This window comes from Megascapheus bottae, unplaced genomic scaffold, assembly GCF_031878675.1.
Source record: "Megascapheus bottae isolate mThoBot1 unplaced genomic scaffold, mThoBot2.hap1 HAP1_SCAFFOLD_58, whole genome shotgun sequence".
In the NCBI taxonomy this organism is placed as follows: Eukaryota; Metazoa; Chordata; class Mammalia; order Rodentia; family Geomyidae; genus Megascapheus; species Megascapheus bottae.
In genome coordinates, this window is record NW_028327477.1 from 659221 (window position 1) to 679547 (window position 20327).

General features: G+C 43.9%; 2 long non-coding RNA genes and 1 pseudogene across 3 annotated transcripts; 2 read left to right on the forward strand and 1 right to left on the reverse strand.

The window, feature by feature from the left end:
• Window positions 1-241: 241 nt before the first annotated feature.
• Window positions 242-6022, forward strand: LOC150039791 (uncharacterized). The gene is made up of 3 exons (XR_016534240.1): window positions 242-295; window positions 3052-3110; window positions 5947-6022. It is a non-coding gene; the product is annotated as an uncharacterized LOC150039791 (long non-coding RNA).
• Window positions 6023-11616: 5594 nt separating this feature from the next.
• LOC150039792 (uncharacterized) lies at window positions 11617-18714 on the reverse strand. 2 transcript variants are annotated; one of them, XR_016534239.1, is made up of 4 exons: window positions 18652-18714; window positions 12299-12425; window positions 12044-12101; window positions 11617-11755 (listed from the first exon to the last, which is right to left on the reverse strand). It is a non-coding gene; the product is annotated as an uncharacterized LOC150039792 (long non-coding RNA). The 2 variants fall into 2 exon arrangements; XR_016534238.1 differs by lacking the exon at window positions 18652-18714 and adding an exon at window positions 16855-16912.
• On the forward strand, window positions 14523-15476 carry LOC150039793 (small ribosomal subunit protein uS2 pseudogene; annotated as a pseudogene).
• Window positions 18715-20327: the final 1613 nt, after the last annotated feature.

Consider the following 20327-nt stretch of genomic DNA (forward strand, 5'->3'; position numbering starts at 1 on the left):
CCTCTCTTCCCCATGACACCCAGTGGTTGGCAGGATCTAGTTCACCCATCCTATGCTGTTCCCTCAGTGAAGAAGCCCCTAGACCTTAGCAGACTGGCCAGAGGCCCTGGCACTGGGGCTGTGCTGTCCCCGCCCCCTTCCTCTGGGCTCCGCCCCCACGCTCTCAGGCACGCCCACTCTGCGCAGGGAACAGTGGGAGACAAGGCCTTGGGATCCTAGACTGGTAACCTCCACGCTGGCAGCTTAATGGATGCTCTTGGTAGCATTAGGAGGACACTTCTCCTCTCACTGCAAGGTAGGATCAGGCTGATTCCAGTTCCTCCGGGGCTGTTCATGGCTTCCGTGATTGTTTTCTTGCTTTCCTTTCCTCCTCTTCTTTCTTTCTTTTTCTTCTTTTTCTTTTCTTCTTCTTCTTCTTCTTCTTCTTCTTCTTCTTCTTCTTCTTCTTCTTCTTCTCCTCTCTCTCTCTCTCTCTCTCTCTCTCTCTCTCTCTCTCTCTCTCTCTCTCTCTCTCTCTCTCTCTTCATCCCTCCCACCCTCCCTCCCTTTCTCTTTCTAGCTGGCTTGCTTGCTTCCTCTTGCTTTCTTTCTCCCTCCCTCCCTTCTTTCCTTCCTTTCCTTCTATCTTTCTCCCCTTTTTCTCTTCCTCCCCCCTCCTTGTTCTCTTCTGTTTCTCTTCTCTCTCCCCCCTCCATGGCTCAAAGCCACGAAAGTTCATGACACTCTTATTTCCAATTAACCACCAAAATGGCCAGAAATGAAGCTGTCAGTTACCTCATAGAATGCTAGTCTTGAGAAAAAAAAAGCTTATGGACAGCATCCATTCTCTTGAGTTCAAGCCCTGTGGCTGACCAAGAAAAATAAGGAAGAATGAGTTTTTTTATACCAAGAGCACAGTTACGCTGATGACTACCTTATTGGCACAAATGATGTGAAACATGCATTAGGTCCAAGAGACAGAAAATGACCAGACTCTGTGTTCTGATTTTAATGATTACAGCCCAATCTGGAACACCAAGATGAAAAAAATTAATCCAGTTTTTATTTTTAAATGTTGGTCTTTTGCTTAGATCAGCTGGTTAAGACTAGATTTGAGCCAGTCACTGGCAGCTTACTCCTGTATTTGCAGCTCCTCAGAAGCCTGGGATCTGAGGATCACAGTGTGAGGCATGCCTGGGTAGAAATGTAACCAGCACGAAAACAGAAGTAATGCTGTGGCTAAAATTTTAAGAGTGCCAGCCTTGAGCATAGGGAGGCTCAGGACCAGTGCCCAGTCCCTGAATTCAAGCCCCAGAACTTCCCTTGCTGAAATCATCTATTTGCCTACAGGAGCTCCATGGTGGCTTTCATCTTTTATCTTTAGTGAGGTGGAAAAGTTTGCTCATTTACTTGGCCACACAAGATTGGAGCAGGAGAAAGCAATAGTCTCCTTACCTGTAGAGAATATAGTCTTTCTATTCCACAGCTTTTTGAAAGAGGAATAATAGCCTATTCCAGTGTGTAGGAAGAAAATGGAGAAAGGGAACAATGAGAGACAGGTGAGAAAGACATTTGATACTGCTCTAGGAAGAAAGAGAGTAAAGAAGGAGCTGCTTGAAAGCAAACAAGAGAGGAAAGGCCATGTCCTTTGATGCGGTTCATTATACTAACCTTAAAGTTTTCCACCACCTCTTACTGGAGAGACTTGAAGCCCTTCAGCCATACCTGTTTGGCCTCAGGTGAATGATTTACAAAGCATCTTCAATACCAAGTGGAACAAATTTAACTGTTTTTAAAATCAAATTCTTATGTGAACGTTAAAAGTTCCCTTGCATTTTAGGAATTGGAGAATGATACAGGTTTGCAGCAAGGAGTGAGAACTAGTCATAAAAGAAGACCTCCCAGAATTAAGATTTTTTTAAAAATTAGGATAAAAACCACAGCATACGATGTTCCAGCATATCTGTTTTTGTACAGCTGGGTAGTGTTAGGTGCATTGCCTAAGCTGTGAGGCAACTTTGGGTCATTTTGTTTAATCTGAACCTCCATGCTCAGAAGCCACCCTGTCTTCCTCCTTTTCTGTAAGCTTGCAACTCACTATTCAACTTTCTCATCCTGTGAGTTTGGTGAGCTCTGTGCTTCACATAAGTGGACCATGAAGGTTTGTGTTATTTTCTTCCCTTTTTTCCCTCATCTTGTTGATTGTACTCTTTAGTACCATTTTTTACAGTCTCATATGATTTGCATTTTTTGATTGCAACTTGAGTGTCAAGTCCTTAAACTCACAGCCAAAACTACTTCCATGAAATTGTGTGTTTGCACACGTGTGTGCCCATGCACTAGTAGTATGGCATTGTGCTTCTTCTCTTGGGCTGCTGGCTGATGCTTTAACCCTTGAACTGTATTGGGCGGGTGAATTGGGAATGGCCTTTCAAAGCCATTCCTACTGTGAGTGCCTTCCAATTACTATCATCTGGCCTCAACCCTCCCAGTAAATACTATCTAGTTGAGCCAGCGGCTCATCAATCCAATCCTGACCATGCTGAGGGCACACAAGGGGTTCATGTGATGAGGCAGCATTGCCAAAAGCTAGACTCATTCCTATGCAGCTTCATCTAGCACAGGTTTCTGAAATCAAACCTCAGTATTGAAGAAAGGCCTGGCAGGGATAGAAGAGGTGGAGGTATAGCTGAAATAGTAGATCGTGTGCCTAGCATGCAGACAATCATGGTTTCAATACTCAGCACTGTAGATGGAAAATATGATTTTCTTCTACACTGTACAGACTTTTCTTTGGAGGGGGGTGGTCGTGGGGCTTGAATTCTGGGCCTGGGCATTGTCCCTAAGCTCTTCAGCTCAACGCTAGGGCTCTACCACTTGAGCCATAGTGCCATTTCTGGTTTTCTGTCTGTTAATTGGAATAAGAGTCTTACAGACTTTTTGTGCCCAGGCTGGCTTTGAACCACAATGTTCAGATCTCAGCCTCCTAGTAGCTAGGATTACATGTGTGAGACACCAGCACTTACCTAGCTGCAGACTGAATTCTTGTGTATGTGTTTAATTTCTTCATAGTGAAGACACCAGCACCCAAAGGACGATGACTTCTGATCTTGTCTGGAACCAAACACCTGGTGGGTCCATATGCTGCTCATTTTAGTGTGGAACAATTGAGAGTATTGTAACCATACAGTATACAGGACAGGCTATGGGTATCAGTACATCCTTGTCTTCAGTTTTGAAAGTAAATAGGCAACAACAGATCAGGTCAAAAGATAATTGCTCCTGTTCTCTTTGGAAGTCAAGTCCTAGGAACTACAAGACTAAATGAAGATGGTCACAGATTTATATGCAATAAACACTTATTGGAGGGAATGGAAACAGATTTTATGTACAACATAGCTTAATGGAGTCTGAATCCGTTCTTTGCACCACACAACTCAAGTTACTTTGAAAGACCGACCATCACACTGGATGGGAGTACTGCAGATCCTTTTATCAATCAGAGAGGCAGGGGCTGGGAATGTGGCTTAGTGGTAGAATGCTTGCCTGGCATGCATGAAAGCCCTAGGTTGGAGTCCTCAGCACCAAGTAAACAGAAGCAGAGGTGACACTGTGCCTCAAGTAGTAGAGGGCTAGCCTTGAGCAAAAGAAGCTCAGGGACAGTGCACGGGCCCTGCGTTCAAGCCCCAGGTCTGGGGGAAAAAAATCAGAGGCAGCCAAGAGTAGCACCAGCAAGGAGGGAGCAGAGGAGTCCTGGAAGCAGAAATACACGTGGTATGTCAGCTTGAGTTCCTACATAGCTAATGAAATGGAAAATAAGGAAAGCAGCAAAAGCACAGGAAACATTATATAGGTTCATAAGGAAAGAACTCTTGGTTGATCATGCATAAAAAACTTTGTTTAGCAGAGGTCATCATTTAATTTAGTAAGAGGCCTCATTTCATGGAAAAAGCAGGGAATATTCCCATGCATGTACAGTATATAAAGTTGTTAGTGAATTATAGCTAATTTGGATGAAAAAGTAAGTGTATGAATTCACATGGTATTTTTCTATGAATCATTTAATCCTTCCGTGTTCTCAAGAGAACCAGAACACAGTGATGATGGGAGAGGTTTGCTTAAAAAGGTCAGATATCCAAATATAGATAGGGATGTATATAAAAGATGTACAGAGACAAGGCAACAAGTTTATGGGAACTATTTTGAATGTCACAGCAGTGCAGCTTTTGTCTGTGCCGTTCTGTCCTTTTGCAAGTTGAGTAAATGACCAAGACACCAGTGTGGAGATGGAGTTCTTGCTGTTCTAGTTACCAGTGAAGAGAACTCTTAGAAAGCTCTAATAGGATCCCTTGTGTATGAGACCCTATTCCAATGGGTTCACATTTTCTAGGATTGCAGTTACAAAGGATCAGAGAAAGTAGCTTCTGTACTACCAACTTACATCACGGCTCCGGGGATCACAGGTTTCATATTGAAGTGCCTGCTACCATTTGGTTTTTGCTCGGGTGGTAGAAAAGAATCTATCCATGAAGTCCCCTTTTTCCTATTTTCTTGGTTGTTGACAATTGCCAGTGGACTTACTCTCAGGATTTCTGCCTTATTTTGCACATGATATTCTTTCCTTCCTTTCTTTTGGGGGGGGGGTGAGGTGGGGTAGGGGCGGTCCTAGGCCTTAAACTCAGGGCTGGGGCACGGTCCTGGGATACGTTTTGCTCAAGGGTAGCACTCTACCACTTAAGCCACAGCTCCACTTCTGGCCTTTTCTATGTATGTGGTAGTAACGAATAGAACCCAGGGCTTCATCCATGCTAGGTGAGCATTCTACCACTAGGCTATGCTCCTGGCCAAGACTTTTTGTTTTTGGTTGGTCATGGGGCCTGAACTCTGAGCCGTCTGTCTTTTGGTGGTGGTAGTCATAGGGCTTGAACTCTGGGCCTGGGCGCTGTCCTGAGCTCTTCAGCTCAAGGTTAGTGCTCTACAACATTGAGCCACAGTGCCACTTCTGGTTTTCTGGTGGTTAATTAGAAGAAAAAAGTCTCATGGACTTTCATGCCTTGGCTGGCTTTGAACCTCAATCCTTAGATCTCAGCCTTCTGAGTAGCTAGGGTTACAGTCATGAGCCACTAGTGCCCAGCTACTTGACTGCCTTTCTATACACTTAATGATAACTTTTTTTTTTGGTCAGTCACATCGATTTCAGGGCTTGAAATCTGGGGCCTAGGTGCTCCTGAGTAGCTAGGATTAAAGGTGTGAGCCACCACATCTAGCATGGAAACTTTTTTTTATCAATCTGAATCCAAGGATTCTGACTGAATTAATTGTGTATAGACATCATTTACTGAGGGTAAAGTGTTAAAATCTTGGCATCAGGCATGATTATAACTGCTAAATGAGCAGTGATGGTTTTCTAATGAAATTACATCCTCAGTCAAAATTTAGGGAGTTGAGACAGGAGTTTGGTCTAGTGGTAGAGTGCTTGCCTAGCATGCACAAGGGACCTGGGTTTGATTCCTTGGTACCACATACATAGAAAAAGCTGGGAATGGTGCTATGGCTCAAGTGATAGAGCTCTGGCCTTGAGAAAGCCCAAGGACAATGCTCAGGCCCTGATTTCAGGTCCCAGGACTGTGTATGTGTGTGTGCATCCTCCCGGTAATATTATCATCCAGTTGAGCCAGTGGGTCACCAGTCCACTCCTGGCCATGTTGAGGGCACAATAGAGATTCACATGATGAAGCAGCATTGCCAAAAGCTTTTTCAGGCTTCCTCTAGCACAAGCTTCTAAAGTTAAACCTCAGTACTGCAGAGAGGCCTGGCACAGATAGCAGAGGTAGAGGTGTGGCTCGAATAGCAGATCTGTGTGCCTAGCATGCACGTGCCATGGTTTCAATACTCAGTCCTGTAGATAGAATGATGTTTCTACACTACTCATACTAAATTTCTGTGTATTGTTTAATTTCTTCACAGGTACCATCTAAATGAGTGATGATGTTCACGTATGTGCTGATGTAAAGATCTGCAGAGTCCATGTACTTGTCATCTGACTGTTAAATAATTTAGAGTAGTGTAACAATAAAGAATACACATGACAGGCTGTCGGTATCAGTATGTCCTGGTTTTCAGTTCTGAAACTAAATAGGCAACAATATACAGGTCAAAAGATAATTGTTCCTTGTTGGGAGCAGAGTGCAGGGTCAGGCTGACCCATGAATCTGCATCACTGAGTCAGATAACCACCCAAAGAAATGAGCTGTCATGTATGAACACCATGCCTAACTTTGAGCTATACCGTTGGTATTGTGAATCACTTTCTGCTGAGACCTAGAGTGAGAGTAAACATGGGGACCTCCTCCACGCTGCCCACCTTTGTGTTGATAGGCCCCTGCAACCTATATTAGCTGAATGTACTTCCTCATTAAACGAGTTCCTGCCTTGACGGGTCTCCCTGACGTGTCTGATTGTCTTCCGGTGAGGGAGGGCTGGGTGCGGGCAGTCAGTCGGCCCACTCCTTTCTCGGCTCGTCCTGGTCAGGACGTGTTCTCCCTATCTCTCCTGCGGGTCAGGAGGGACCGAGGACTAAAAACCCTGACAATTCCTCTTCTCTTTGGAAGTTAAGTAGTAGAAATACAAGGTTAAATGATGGTCAAGTCGCTGCAGCCAGGTGCACATGCAGCCTGAAGTGCTTTCTAGGAAAACAATCTATGCAGGATGTGGACTATGTCAAATTCCACGCCTTTGCCTCTCAGTTTTTGCTTTCAGAAGAGCCTGCTAATAAGAAGTCCTCTCTTGGCCGGGAGTTTGGCCTAGTGGTTAAAGTGCTTGCCTAGCATGCATGAAGACCCGGGTTCGATTCCTCGGTACCACATACATAGAAAAAAAAAACCTGGAAGTGTTGCTGAGGCTCAAGTGGTAGAGTTCTAGCCTTGAGAAAGTCCAAGGACAGTGCTCAGGCCCTGAACTCAAGCCCAGGACTGGCAAAAAAAAAAGTCCTCTCTTCACACATCTATTTTCCATGACTGATTAAGCCAGGAATTAAATCAGTTTTAGAATGACAAATGAGTTTCATTTTCAAACTTGGAAGAGAACCAGTGAAGGCTGGAATGTGTTTTGGAAAGAAATGGATATGTCTTTCCCAATCCAATGTAAGCTTCTTTGTTCAGCACCCCAAATCAAATTGTTCAAATGCAAAGAGATATTTTACAAAGGTATTTGATGACAAGAAACAGTGCTTTGGGAGAAGGACATAGCTGTGTGGTAAAGATGGCTACTATATAGAGTCTGGTTACATCTCCCACTCAGACCAAAAACTTGATCTCTGAAAACCCAAAAACAAACAAAAAGGAAATGCCCTATGGAATTAGGTGCATACTAATTTCAATACTAGCATTTCTCCCTCCCTTTCCCATGTCTCATTATTCTAAGCAGCAGTGTGCTTGTATGATCCATCGTGCCACCGCTGGAATTTTGCTGCTTAACTAAGGGTAAGAGTATTAGAGTTTTCTGACTGAGATGGCTTCAAACTGAATCCCCACATCCCAGCCTCCTGAATACTAGGTTTACAGGTGTGAGCTACTGACACATAGCAAATCTCATTAATCTGAAATACGTCCACATCCAAAACAGGGAGACAGACCAATCAGTAGATCACTGGATAGATAGATGGATGGGCACACAGATTTTCCAACAACCCTCCATTGAAACACTCAGCCAAGTTCTCATCTATGTGTATGGGGTGGGGAGGGGAAATGATCAATGGAGTTTGAACTCAGGGCCTCAAGTTTTCTTTTACCAGTTCAACTGATAAGTCATACAGGAAGCTCTTTTTCCACATGGATATTTTGAGGTATTTTGATTTTTGCCTCTAGTGTGGCTCCACAGTGATCCTATTTTCAACTTCCTCTGTTAGTTGTGCCTGTGCTAACCAAGAAGAGGTACAATACTCTCAACCTCAGCTTCCCATATAGCTTCTAGAAGTCTGAGGAAATACATTTCTGCTGTTTGGATTTCCTTGTGGTAGCATTTAATGGCAGAGTTGGAAAACTAATATCCCAGGGATGTGGAAGGATGGCATGAAGAAAGGCTTGGCCAGGGTAAGAGGACTACAGTCCAGGTGAGGGAGAACGAGAGTGGGGCCAAAAGGGAGAAGGCCTCAAGGCATCATGCAGGGAAGGTCAGGAAGTAGACAACAAGCAAGTGTCATGCCCCTTGTCACTGTGAGAGTTCTAACATCTGACCACCTTTCCATCTCAGGGGAATCCCAAGATGAGTGAGAGTGAGATTGAGAGGAGCTGATGCTCCCTCTTCTGTGATTATTTCCAAGTAGTTGTGCAAAGAAGTTTTTATTCAACCAAATCAGTTAATGAGTACACTGCACCTTGATAAATGTCTCCTTTCCCATCTCTCCCAACCCTACTTACCTCATTTTACCAGGTTCCAGTTTCATACAAGTCCTTTGAATAGTATGGCTATATTAATCAAATGCATATGCACTTTACTTACTCATTAAATACTTGAGTTTAACTCACTCAGAATACACTTATGATTTTAATTTTGTGTTCACTTATCTTCATTCTGATCCTACTCTAGATGTTTGGGATGAGATGTCCCTGTCACTGGAGGAGAAATCAGGCATGTGGGCATTAAATGTTACATCAGAGATGTCCACAGGGTCCTGTGGGAACACAGTGCAAACGAGGGCGTGGGTCACCACCACCCAGATAATGATCATCCATGACCAGGAACAATTTTCAGTGATTACATACGTCCATGTGTGTGCACATACACAACAGACCCTAAAAATGGGCAATGGTGGCCCATGCCTGTAATCAGAGCTACTCAGGAGACTAATCTAAGGACAGTGGTTCAAATCCAGCCAGGGCAGGAAAGGCCATGAGACTAATATCTAGCAAACTATTTAGAAAATGCTGCAAGTAGTGCTGTGGCTCACGTGGTAAAGTGAGAGCATTGAACAAAACAACAAACTCAAGGACAGAGCCCTGGCTCTGAGTTCAAGCCCGAAGACCACCAAAGAAAAAGATAAAACTGGAGTTTGGCAGATTGAGTTCTGCAGCTTTGGGAGTAATTTATAGGAAGCAGCTCAACTTGTCTCCTCTCTTCCCAATGGCATCCAGTGATTGGCAGGATCTAGCTCACCCGTCCTATGCTTGGTCCTCAGTGAGGACACCCCTATACCCTAGCAGACTGGCTGGAGGCCCTGGCACTGGGGCTGTGCTGTCCCCACTCCCTTCCTCTGGGCTCCGCCCACACGCTCTCAGGCACACCCACTCTGCATAGGGGACAGTGGGAGACGAGGCCTGGGTTCCTAGACTGGAAACCGCCTTGCTCTGCTCTCTGGGTAGTGGATGTACTTGGGAACTTCAGGAGGATGCAGCAACTTTCTGCCATGCTGCTCCCTTCAGCACCTGGCAGGATCAGGCCAAGTCCAGTTCCTCAGGGCCCCTCAAGGCCCACAGCCTTCCGTGTAGCACAGGAGGCACAGAACCCCGCATGGGTCCCCTTGGGCCTGGCGCCGGGCTGGGTACTGCTCTTCCACTCAAGCCTTAGCTCATCTTATCGCCCTTGCTTTTTTTCTATGTTTCTTTTGTCTGTTCTTCTTCCTCCTTTTTACCTCTCTCTCCTCCCTCCTCATTTTGGTCAATTAGAGATAAGAGTCTCAATGAAAGTTCTTTCCAGGGCAGGCTTCCAACCGCCATCCTCAGATCTTGAGTCCTCCTGAATAACTAGGATTACAGATATGAGGCACCAGCTCCCAGCCTGTTTTGATGCAAACAGTGCTGTTCCTATTACCGTTTTGGGTATAGTATATCCAAACAAAGTAAACCTGGGTGCTGGAGGCTCACACATGGAATTCCAGCTACTCAGGAGATTGAGATCAGAAGATTAAGTATCAAAGCAGGGAGGGGTAGGGGTGCACAGGAAAGTCTGTGAGTCATCACCATTTAATCAGTAAAAAAGCCAGAACTGGAGATGTGGCTCAAGTGGTAGAGCTATAGTCTTGAGTTCAAAAGCTAAGGGACAATGTCCAGTCCTGAGTTCAATCCTCAGTACTACTGGTGCCACACATATCTGTGTGTGTGTGTGTGTGTGTGTGTGTGTGTGTGTGTGTGCACAGAAAAGTTACATGTTCAGTATTACAAAATGCATGCAATATTTTTATGCTGTTGTTTCATATCAGCCCGGGACAGTGAGATCTACAGTGAGTGAAAAGATTGAGGCATGCCTCCTCACCCACCCATCCTTCACTCAGCTACTGGTATCTTCCAGGCAGGCTGCTGGTATCTGCCCACTTCCTTCTGGAAATCTCAGGGATCCCATCCCCAGCTGGGGACCTTGGGAGATGCCTGTATCTAAATAAACAGCTCCTTACACTCTCCCAAAGCTCAGGGTACAGAGGATCACGGGGCTCTGTTCCTAGATTGGTTTATTATTGCAGAAAAAGAGCAGTCTATGCCAAGAACTCTCTTCATCCCAGGATACCAAATAGCAATGATAACTGTAAGGATACAGAGGAAACAGCTTCTCCTCTGGAATGAAAATCACTAGCCCTAAGCTAGCCAGGGTTACACTCATAGTGAGATCCTGTTTCAAAAGAGCAAAAACAGCCAGGAGCCAGGGGCTCATCCTATAACTCTAGGTAATCAGAGTTATAATAAGAACAAATATTTTCCCATACTGCTTAAATCTGTAAGGTTTCTCTTTAGTGTATTCTTTCATGTCTGTGAAGATGGTAGGGAAGAACAAATGCTTTCCCACATTGCTTACATTTATAGGGTTTCTCTTCAGTGTGAATTCTTTCATGTCTTCGAAGGGAACAGGGAAACACAAATGTTTTCCCACACTGCTTACATCCATAGGGTTTCTCTCCAGTGTGAATTCTTTCATGTCTTTGAAGGAAATGGAGAAGAATGAATGTTTTCCCACATTGCTTACATGTGTAGGGTTTGTGGCCAGTGTGACTTCTTTCATGTCTGCCAAGGGAACTGCGAAAAACGTATGTTTTCCCACATTGCTTACACCCATAGGGTTTCTCTCCAGTGTGAATCCTTTCATGTTCTTTAAGGTAACTAGAGAAAGGGAAGGTTTTCCCACATTGCATACATTCATAGGGGTTTTCTCCAGTGTGACTTTTTCATGTCTTCGAAGGGCACCAGAAAAAGCGAATGTTTTTCCACATTGCTTACATCTATAGGGTTTCTTGACAGTGTCAATTCTTTCATGTGCTTTAAGAGAACTAGAAAAAGAGGATTTCCCACATTGCTCATATGCCAAGGGTTTCTCACCAGGGTGGATTCTTTCATGCCCTTGAAGAATACTAAAATGAGGGCAAGATCTTCTACAATGCATACTTTCACAGCAGTGTTTAACTTCAGTGTCAATTTTTTCTTGTCTGTGAAAAAAACTGCTAAAGGACTTTTCACATTGTTTAGCTGCAAATGGATTTTCCTCATTGTGCATTCCATACCTGATTTTCCCCTGATGGAATTTCCTGTAAGCTCTCCCATATGCTTTATGAGTGTTGTGGCTGTCCACATATACTGATATGTCCTGATACTGAAAAGATATTTGTCCTGTGTGAGCTCTGAAAGGCATACCCATGGGTAAAGGAGCAAGGATGGTTTCTCCAAAAATATAGTTTTTGAAAGATGCAAGTCTGGGTAGAGTTTTCTTATTCATGGTATGTTCTACATTCTGTTGGAAGGCTTCATTAAACTGACTCTCTTCTTCAGATCCATAGAGCCTCTCTAAAAATATAGTTCTGAAAAACAAAAGGCAGACAAACTAAGAACTTTTTTAAAGCACTAAACCATTAAAAAGTATCTCCTGTGCCTGCATGGTCTTCTCCAAATGGTCTCCATAGTGTCATATTTTAGACTTCTGAATTTACAAATTTTGGAACTCCACTTGTATACATGTTAAAAGAAAAATGTCCTAAGATTAAGTCAATTTCTATCCTTATGTATTTGCATTATCTGTTTAGTTTAAAAATTTCCTGCCACCCTACAATATTTGAAAGAACAGTATTGTTTCTGCTTAGTGCAATTACCTTTTTTCTTCCCTGGAGTTTTAGTTAACTTCACTATTTTCTTGTCCCTGCTTCTTTTCTAAAATACAAACACAGAAACCATTGATTCCTTCAACATTACAGAAACAATATTAAGACTACATCACTTTTCATGGCATAATGAGATCATGGTATATTTACAGTCATATATTCATCTACATGTTCCATTTTTCATTCTAAATCATGCAGCATTACCAAGGGCAGGAACAGCTCACAGTTAAGTAAGGGAATATTTACCTATGGAGGCCAGGTTCTTAAATGTTTCCCCCATCACATCTTGGTAGAGCTTCCTTTGAGAAAGACTTAGTAAAGCCCATTCTTCCAAGGTAAAATTGATGGCCACATCCTCAAAGTTCACAGTCTCCTAAAATATTCCACAAATAATTCCAAAAGCAAGAGTTAAAAGCCACAGAACTGGAAATGAGATTCAACTTATTAACAACAACAACAAAAGAAACACATATATTGTGTTGCCTAATCAACAATTTAACATTCACCAGCCATCTTTTTTTTTTGGCCAGTTCTGGCTGGAAATGAGCATTTCCCATCTCCTGGGGCCAGTAACTCATGCCTATAATCCTAGCTTCCCCTCTGTATGGGTGAGATCTGAAAGAAGTGAAACCTGCAGGGAAAGCACCTGAGCCCCTTAGTGCTGGTCATAATAGTTCCAACAGTAATAGTCTCACTGTAATGAAAAGCCCAAGAATAAATGTGCTCACTACTGAATGCTCCCAGTCCTTTAAAGAAGAATCAAGAATGTTCCATAAAATGGAAAAGGAAAGAACTTTGCCACACATTCTGTGAAGCCAGTATTAGTCTGATAGCCAAACTGAACAAAGATACCACAAAAACAGAACAGAACTATTTATATATATAAAGAATGTCTACGTAATTCATCTTTTGGCAAGTGTGGATACAGAAAAAGATTAGAAAGACACACCAGAGTGAGCATGGACTAGTATTCACCTACACAGTAAATCCACACTTGTTTATATTATGTAAATTTAGCCTGAAATAAACAACTAATTTATTTGAAGAAATCTATTTCATCCTATACTCTCAAGTCCTGAATAAGAAATTTTCCATCTTCCACTCACATCATAATAGAACCTACTGAAATGGAGATGCAAAAGAGCATTTCAGTTGAGTTCCAGTGGCTCATGCCTATAATCCTACCTGGTCAAGAGGCTGAGGTGTGAGATCTGAAACCAGTCTAGACAAGATACAAAACTCCATTAAGGCTTATATCTCAATCACCAAAAAAAAGTTGAAGCTATGGCTGAGTGGTAGAACACTAGTCTAGAGCAAAAAAGGTAAGAGACAGTGCCCAGGTCTTGAGTTTAAGCCTCGGGACTAGTATACACACATATACACTGACAAAAACAAAATACTAAAAAGACAAAGAAAAGGGCCTGGGAGAAGCTGCCTCAGTGGCTCATGGTTTGATGGAAACCAACATGGCAATGCTTCAAGGCCTTAGAGACCACTAGCACTGGGCTGGTACAACACAGCACAGGTCATTCTATGGGACACTGAGGAAAACTTTAGCAGCCAGGAAATGGAACTCTGGTTCCTCTACACCGCCTTCTAGTCCACTCTTACCATCATGAAAGATTTTTCCAGAGGCCTAAAATCAACCAGTCATGAAACACTCCCTACAACCTGGGAAGGCTGTGACTTGTGTTCTACTTATCTGTTATCACTTGTGACAACTAAGATGTTATGGTTTGGGAACATGATTTAATTATCCAGCAGCTGACAATTCAGTTGTAACAGCATTCAGGCTTATCCCAATCCATCTCACTATATAGTCACTATCCACTAAAGGGGCCAATCTATAACATGTTTTCCCTACCAGATAGCCAGTTCTGTGGGTCTTGAACTCAGCCTAGTGTTATCCCTTTTAAGCTGTTTTTGTTTTTGTTTTGTCATTGTAGGGCTTGGACTCTGGGCCTGAGCCCTGTTCCTGAGCTCTTCAGCTCAAGGCTACCACCCTACCCCTTGAGCCATAGCACCACTTCCACTTTTCTAGTGGTTAATTGGCGATAAGAGTCTCATGGTCTTTAGTGCCAGGGCTGGCTTTCAACTGTAATCCTCAGATCTCAGCCTCGTGAGTAGCTAGGATTACGGGTTTGAGCCACCTCGGCCGGCTCCTTAAGTTGTTTTGTGCAGGCCTGGCATTCTACTACTTGAGTCATGACTCCACTTCTGCCTTTTTGGTGATTAATTGGAGATATGGACTTTCATGCCAAAGAGAGCTTCAAACTGAGCTTCCTGAGTATTGACAGTTTAAGAGGGGTGAGTCAGGGTGCCAGGCTGCCAGTCCCCAGCCTGCCAATGCTACAGAGAGGCAGCACTCTGGCAGAGTTCATGTTCCCATGCATTCAGACAATATTTGAAAACAGCTTATGAAAAGAATCAAAGGCTTTCCGCGCTCACCAGGCCGGGCTACATACGTTGTTCTTGATTCCCGTCGTAACTTCCCAGGGAAATTCACACAATGTCCGGAGCCTTGGACGTGCTGCAGATGAAGGAAGAGGACGTGCTCAAGTTCCTGGCGGCGGGCACCCACCTGGGCGCCACCAACCTGGACTTCCAGATGGAGCAGTACATCTTCAAGAGGAAGACCCACGGCATCTACATCAACCTCAAGAGGACCTGGGAGAAGCTGCTGCTGGGGGCCGCCTGCGCCATCGTGGCCATTGAGAACCCGGCCGACGTCAGTGTCATCTCCTCCCGCAACACCGGCCAGCGCGCCCTGCTCAAGTTCGAGGAGGCCACAGGCGCCACGCCCATCGCTGGGCGCTTCACGCTGGGGACCTTCACCAACCAGATCCAGGCCTCCTTCCGCGAGCCGCGCCTGCTGGTGGTGACCGACCTGCGGGCCGACCACCAGCCGCTCACCGAGGCCTCCTACGTCAACCTGCCCACCATCGCGCTCTGCAACACCGACTCGTGGACATCGCCATCCCCTGCAACAACAAGGGCGCACACTCTGTGGGTCTCATGTGGTGGATGCTGGCCCGGGAAGTCTTGCGCATGCGCGGCACCATCTTTTGCAAGCACCCGTGGGAGGTCATGCCCGACCTCTACTTCTACCGCGACCCCGAGGAAATCGATAAGGAGGAGCAGGCGGCCGCAGAGAAGGCCGTCACCAAGGAGGCGTTCCAGGGCGAGTGGACGGCACTCGCACCCGAGTTCACGGCCGCGCAGCCCGAGGTGGCCGACTGGTCCGAGGGCGTGCAGGTGCCCTCCGTGCCCATCCAGCAGTTCCCCACCGAGGACTGGAACGCGCAGCCCGCCACCGAGGACTGGTCTGCGGAGCCCAGGGCGCAGGCCACCGAGTGGGTGGGGACCACACCCAAGTGGTCCTGAGCGGGCGAGGGCCATGCCTGAGAATAAACGATTCCCCTAGTGCCAGCCAAAAAAAAAAAAGAAAAGAAAAGAATCAAAGACACACTCCAATTTGTTATCAGATTTCAAGGTATTTTAGGATCTCTGTACCAGGAATAACTTTGTATATTCTCAACTTCTTTGGGGGCTTTGAACTCAGGGCCTAGATGCTGTCCTTTAGGTTTTTTATGGCTTTTGTTACACCACTTGTGTTTGTTCTTTGAAGGCAATAACCTGTACTATAGGAGTTTGTCATGACTTTTGATAACTATTATCTGTTGTTTACAACACCAATGAGTTGGTAATCCAACCCCAACTAGATGTCCAGTTCAGTTTTCATACCGCTCAGGCTTCGCACAATCTACAAAAAATTTGGAATCAGTCCAAATCTCAAGATCAAGTTTCAAAGCCAGTGTGGGCCACTGTTACATTTTTTTTCTTTTCTTTTCTTCTTTTTCTTTTCTTTTTTTTTCTTTTGGCCAGTTCTGGGGCTTGAATTCAGGGCCTGAACACTGTCATTGGGCTTTCTCAAGGCTAGAGCTCTACCACTTGAGCCACAGCACCACTTCCAGCTTTTTCTATGTATGTGGTACCAAGGGATTGAATCCAGGTCTTCATGCATGCTAAGAAAACACTCTACCACTAGGCCAAACTCCCATCCCCAACTCTAAGACTCTTATTTCCCAATAAAGTAGTAAAAAAAAGTTGGATATACAGGTGTAGCTCAAGTGGTAGAGTGCTGACCTTTAATGAAAAACTAAGAGACAATGCCTAAATCCAAGTCCTGGCCTCGGTATCCAAAATACACAAAGGATTTCTAGAGTAAGAACCAATTTTGCTGTCTTTTCTCATCCCTTCTCTACAATTCTATTCTATTTTTGCCTTCTTTAGAAAGCAAAGCTCTTTTCTCCCTATCCATGTAAATGTTATGTTTCTGGGTTTCCTTCTATCAATAAACCCAGAAACCGGAAAACATCTGACCCATCATGGTCAGATGTTAATCAGCCTTTCACTTAAGAATCAACATCTGGCCAGGCCCTGGAAGCTCACACTTGTAATCAGCTACTTGTCAGCTACTCACAAGGCTGACATATGAGAATCACGGTTCAAAGCCAGCCCAGGCACTAAAGTCTGTAAAACTCTTATCTCCAGTTAACCACTAGCTGTGGCCCAAGAGGTAGGGTGGTAGCCTTGAGCTGAAGAGCTCAGGGACAATGTCCAGGCCCAGAGTCCAAGCCCCATGGCTGACAAAAGAAGAAGGAGGGGGAGGAGGAAGAGAGGGAGGAGGAAGAGGAGGGAGATAGGGAGGGACAGGGAGAGGGGGAGGGGAGGAGGAAGAATAATTAACATCTGGTCACTGCTCTCACAGTTGTGACCACTTGCAGTAGTGGCTGTCTTACTTCCACTCTGGCCCAGACCTGTCCTATCTGGTCCTTGGGGTATAGCTGCTGTCCCAGCCGTGTTCCAATGCTGCTCCTCTTCTGGCAGCTTCCCAGCCCCTCTGGAGCTCTTCAACAGGGCTGGAACTAGAGATATTTCCTCCTCTGCCACCTGCTTGTCCTAATAATGCCCAAGATGGCATCAAACTCCTGGGCACAAGAGATTCTTCCACATCGGAGTCCCAAGTGGCTGGAATGACAGACTCCTGTAAACAATTTTATATGCAGTGTCTTCAGCCTATTTAAATAAATATCAAGCAGTATGATAGCTGGCTTTTATGATCTTTTCAAAATTCTGAATCATGTCTGATAATAGAAAATTGGGAGAGCAGCCTCCAGCAGCACTACACCTCCTGAGGAGCAGTTATATTTGGCACTAGAGGCAAAAATCCTTCATCAGTGAATCCAAAATCCTTTATCAGTGAATCAATTTGAAACATCTGCCCCACCTCCCGTTCTTTGTAAAAACCAGGAATAACTATGTTCACATTTCTCCAGCACTGAAAAAGAAAGTAAAAACCTGGGCTCGATGGCTCACACTTGAAATCCTAGCTACTCAGGAAGCTGAGATTTGAGGATCTTGGTTCAAAGCCACCCTGGGCACTAAAGTCCATGAGATTCTTATCTCCACTTAACCACCAAAAACCCGGAAATGGTGCTGTAACTAAATGGGTAGGGGGGTAGCCTTGAGCTGAAGAGCTCAGGGGCAGCAGTCACGCCCAGAGTTCAAGTCCCATGACCAAAACAAACAAAAAAAGGTAAAAAGATTTCTCCTTCATCTGATTTTGAGCACAACATTCATGTTGGCTTTGATGATGGTAATGAAGAATTTACTGGCAGGCCACAACAGTGGGCTTGGCCGATTCAGACCTCAAAATATCACAAAACTAGAGTAGTAGAAGTATCTGTAGGCTGTGCTGAATGTCTTCTAGTTCTAAAACTCTTAACTCTGTGAAGCAGAAACATATATGTTTGATTCCTCCTGAGAAAAATGACTTCCTTTCCAGTACACTAAGCACTGAATTCCAAAGGATCAGAAACATCAGCAACAACAGAGAAGATGGGATGAAGAAGCTATACCTCCTGTCATTGCCCTGTGAACAGATTGTGCAACATTAACTTACACACAGTCAGTATTTGACCCTATTCCTGCACTAGGTGGTGACGTTAATGCTGACAGTAGTGTCAAGTTTTCAGACAAAAATAGACCAGGCTAGGAACCTGGCTATAGTAGAGTGCTTGCCTAGCATGCACAAAGACCCGAGTTCAATTCCTCAGTACCACATACATAGAAAAAGCCAGAAATGATACCATGGCTCAAGTGGCAGAGTGCTAGGCCTTGTGGAAAAAAACCAAGGACAGTGCTCAGGCCCTGAGGGCAAGCCCCAGGACTGGCAAAAAAGGAAAAAAAAGTCCATTGTTTTTATATCTTGGAGTTCATTTCAGTACATATATTATTTTATATAAATATGAAAAGGTATACAGGCATTGCACCTTTGTGATTCTTTCAAGAGAATTCTCTTCTGGTCTCCCTGTATGTGAGTAGCTAGAATTCCTTTATCATTTGTCATATCCCAGTGCATTTTAGATCTAACTTCAGCATAGTAAAGAGAATATGAGCCCTCTGAGTTGTTTTCATTTTTTATACCTATTCACAACTCAATCAACTTTTAGGACCAATATGTTAGCCAGCAATTTGAAATCCTCAAGGATGTTTTTTTTTAAGAGAATACCTCCATTAGCCACAAGCAAACGTACTGCAGAAGAAGCCAGGTTGACAGGCAATTCCTGGCTCATCTCTCTGATCCTCCATGGTGAGAGATACTCAGTCACCACAAAGTCAGCCAGGCTGTCCTATCACAACAAGATCCCTGTGATTTCAAGATCAAAGTAATATGAGTTATTGAGGGCTTTCTATCTGCCAGGCATTGTTCTAAGCACTTTTTATACTAATAACACATTCAGTCCTCATAGCACCACGGGGTTATCCAGGGGTATTATTAATCCCTGATGTACAGTTTGGGAGCCTATCTTCCAGAAAGAAGCTATTAAGTTTGAAGAGTCTGAGACTCTTATCTCCAATTAATCTCTAGAAAACTGGAAGTGGGGCTGTGGCTCAAGGGGCAAGGCAGTAGACTTGAGCTGAAGAGCTCAGGGACAGGCCTGGAGTTCAAGCCCCATGATCTACAAAAAAAGAAAAGGAAAAAAGAAGCTCTTCAAGCTGGGCACATAGCCTCGGCTACGATTATCCTAGCTATTAGGCATAAACACTCATGAATGCCTCATTAAAAGATTGGAGAATGGGCCAGGAGCATAGCCTAGTGATAGAGTTCTTGCCTAGCATGCATGAAGCCCTGGGTTCAATTCCTCAGTACCACCTACATAGAAAAAGCCAGCTGTAGTGCTGTGGCTCAAGTGGCAGAGTGCGAGTGTTGAGCAAAAGATGTCCAAGGACAGTGCCCAGGCCCTGAGTTCAAGTCCAAAGACTGGCAAAAAGTTTTTCATAAAACAATTTAGGAGATGAGTATAAAGAAAAAGAAACACTAAAACCATAGAAACTGCCATCATCCAGAAAAATTAACCACTAACTTAGTCCTATAACCAGATAGTTTGCTGATGCTTTTGAATTTTAATATGTTCAGATGATTCCTTTCTGGATATAAATACACATATGTGCAGATACTATCTCCTAGTACTGGCATTGGGGCTTAAACTCAAGGACATGCTCTCCTGTTTTGGCTTTTTCCTAACTGAAATACTAGGCGAAATAGGCACCCTAGCTATGATTCTGTGTCTGAGGAAGTTGTATCTGCACATACATGTTTGGATTACTGGTCAGTGGCCTCTGCATCCTAAAAAAGACATACTGGCCATACAGGGCTTATCGGAGCCCCATGTATATATGATCTTTCATTTCACATACAGGCTTCTCACATTTAATATTCCATTGCTCTTGAAAGAGGAAATTCATCTTGTCAGAATGTGATCTTCACAACTCCCCACAGCTCATTTTGTTTATATCATTATTCTACAGATTCCTTCTATGGTTCTTTTAATTTAGTTATTTTGTATTATTGTCATTATAAAGGTGATGTACAGAGGGGTTAGTTATATTCATCAAGTAAAAAGTACATTCCTATGTGGACAATGTCATCTCTTCCCTTGGTGTCTCTCAAGCACAATTCTTTTTTTTCCATATATTTTTATTGTAATTAATAGTAGGGTTACATTATATTCATAAGATAGAAGGTGCATTACTTCAAAAATATTGATACCCTTTCTCATGTCCTGTTTCACATTTCCCTCCCCCCTCCCCTCTCACAACTTAATTTCCCCCTTTCCCTCTCCTATTTCAAATAACCAATTAAGCATATATAAAATATATCAGATAATAAGGTGAAGTATTATAACAATAGGAGATAACCAAGGGACAG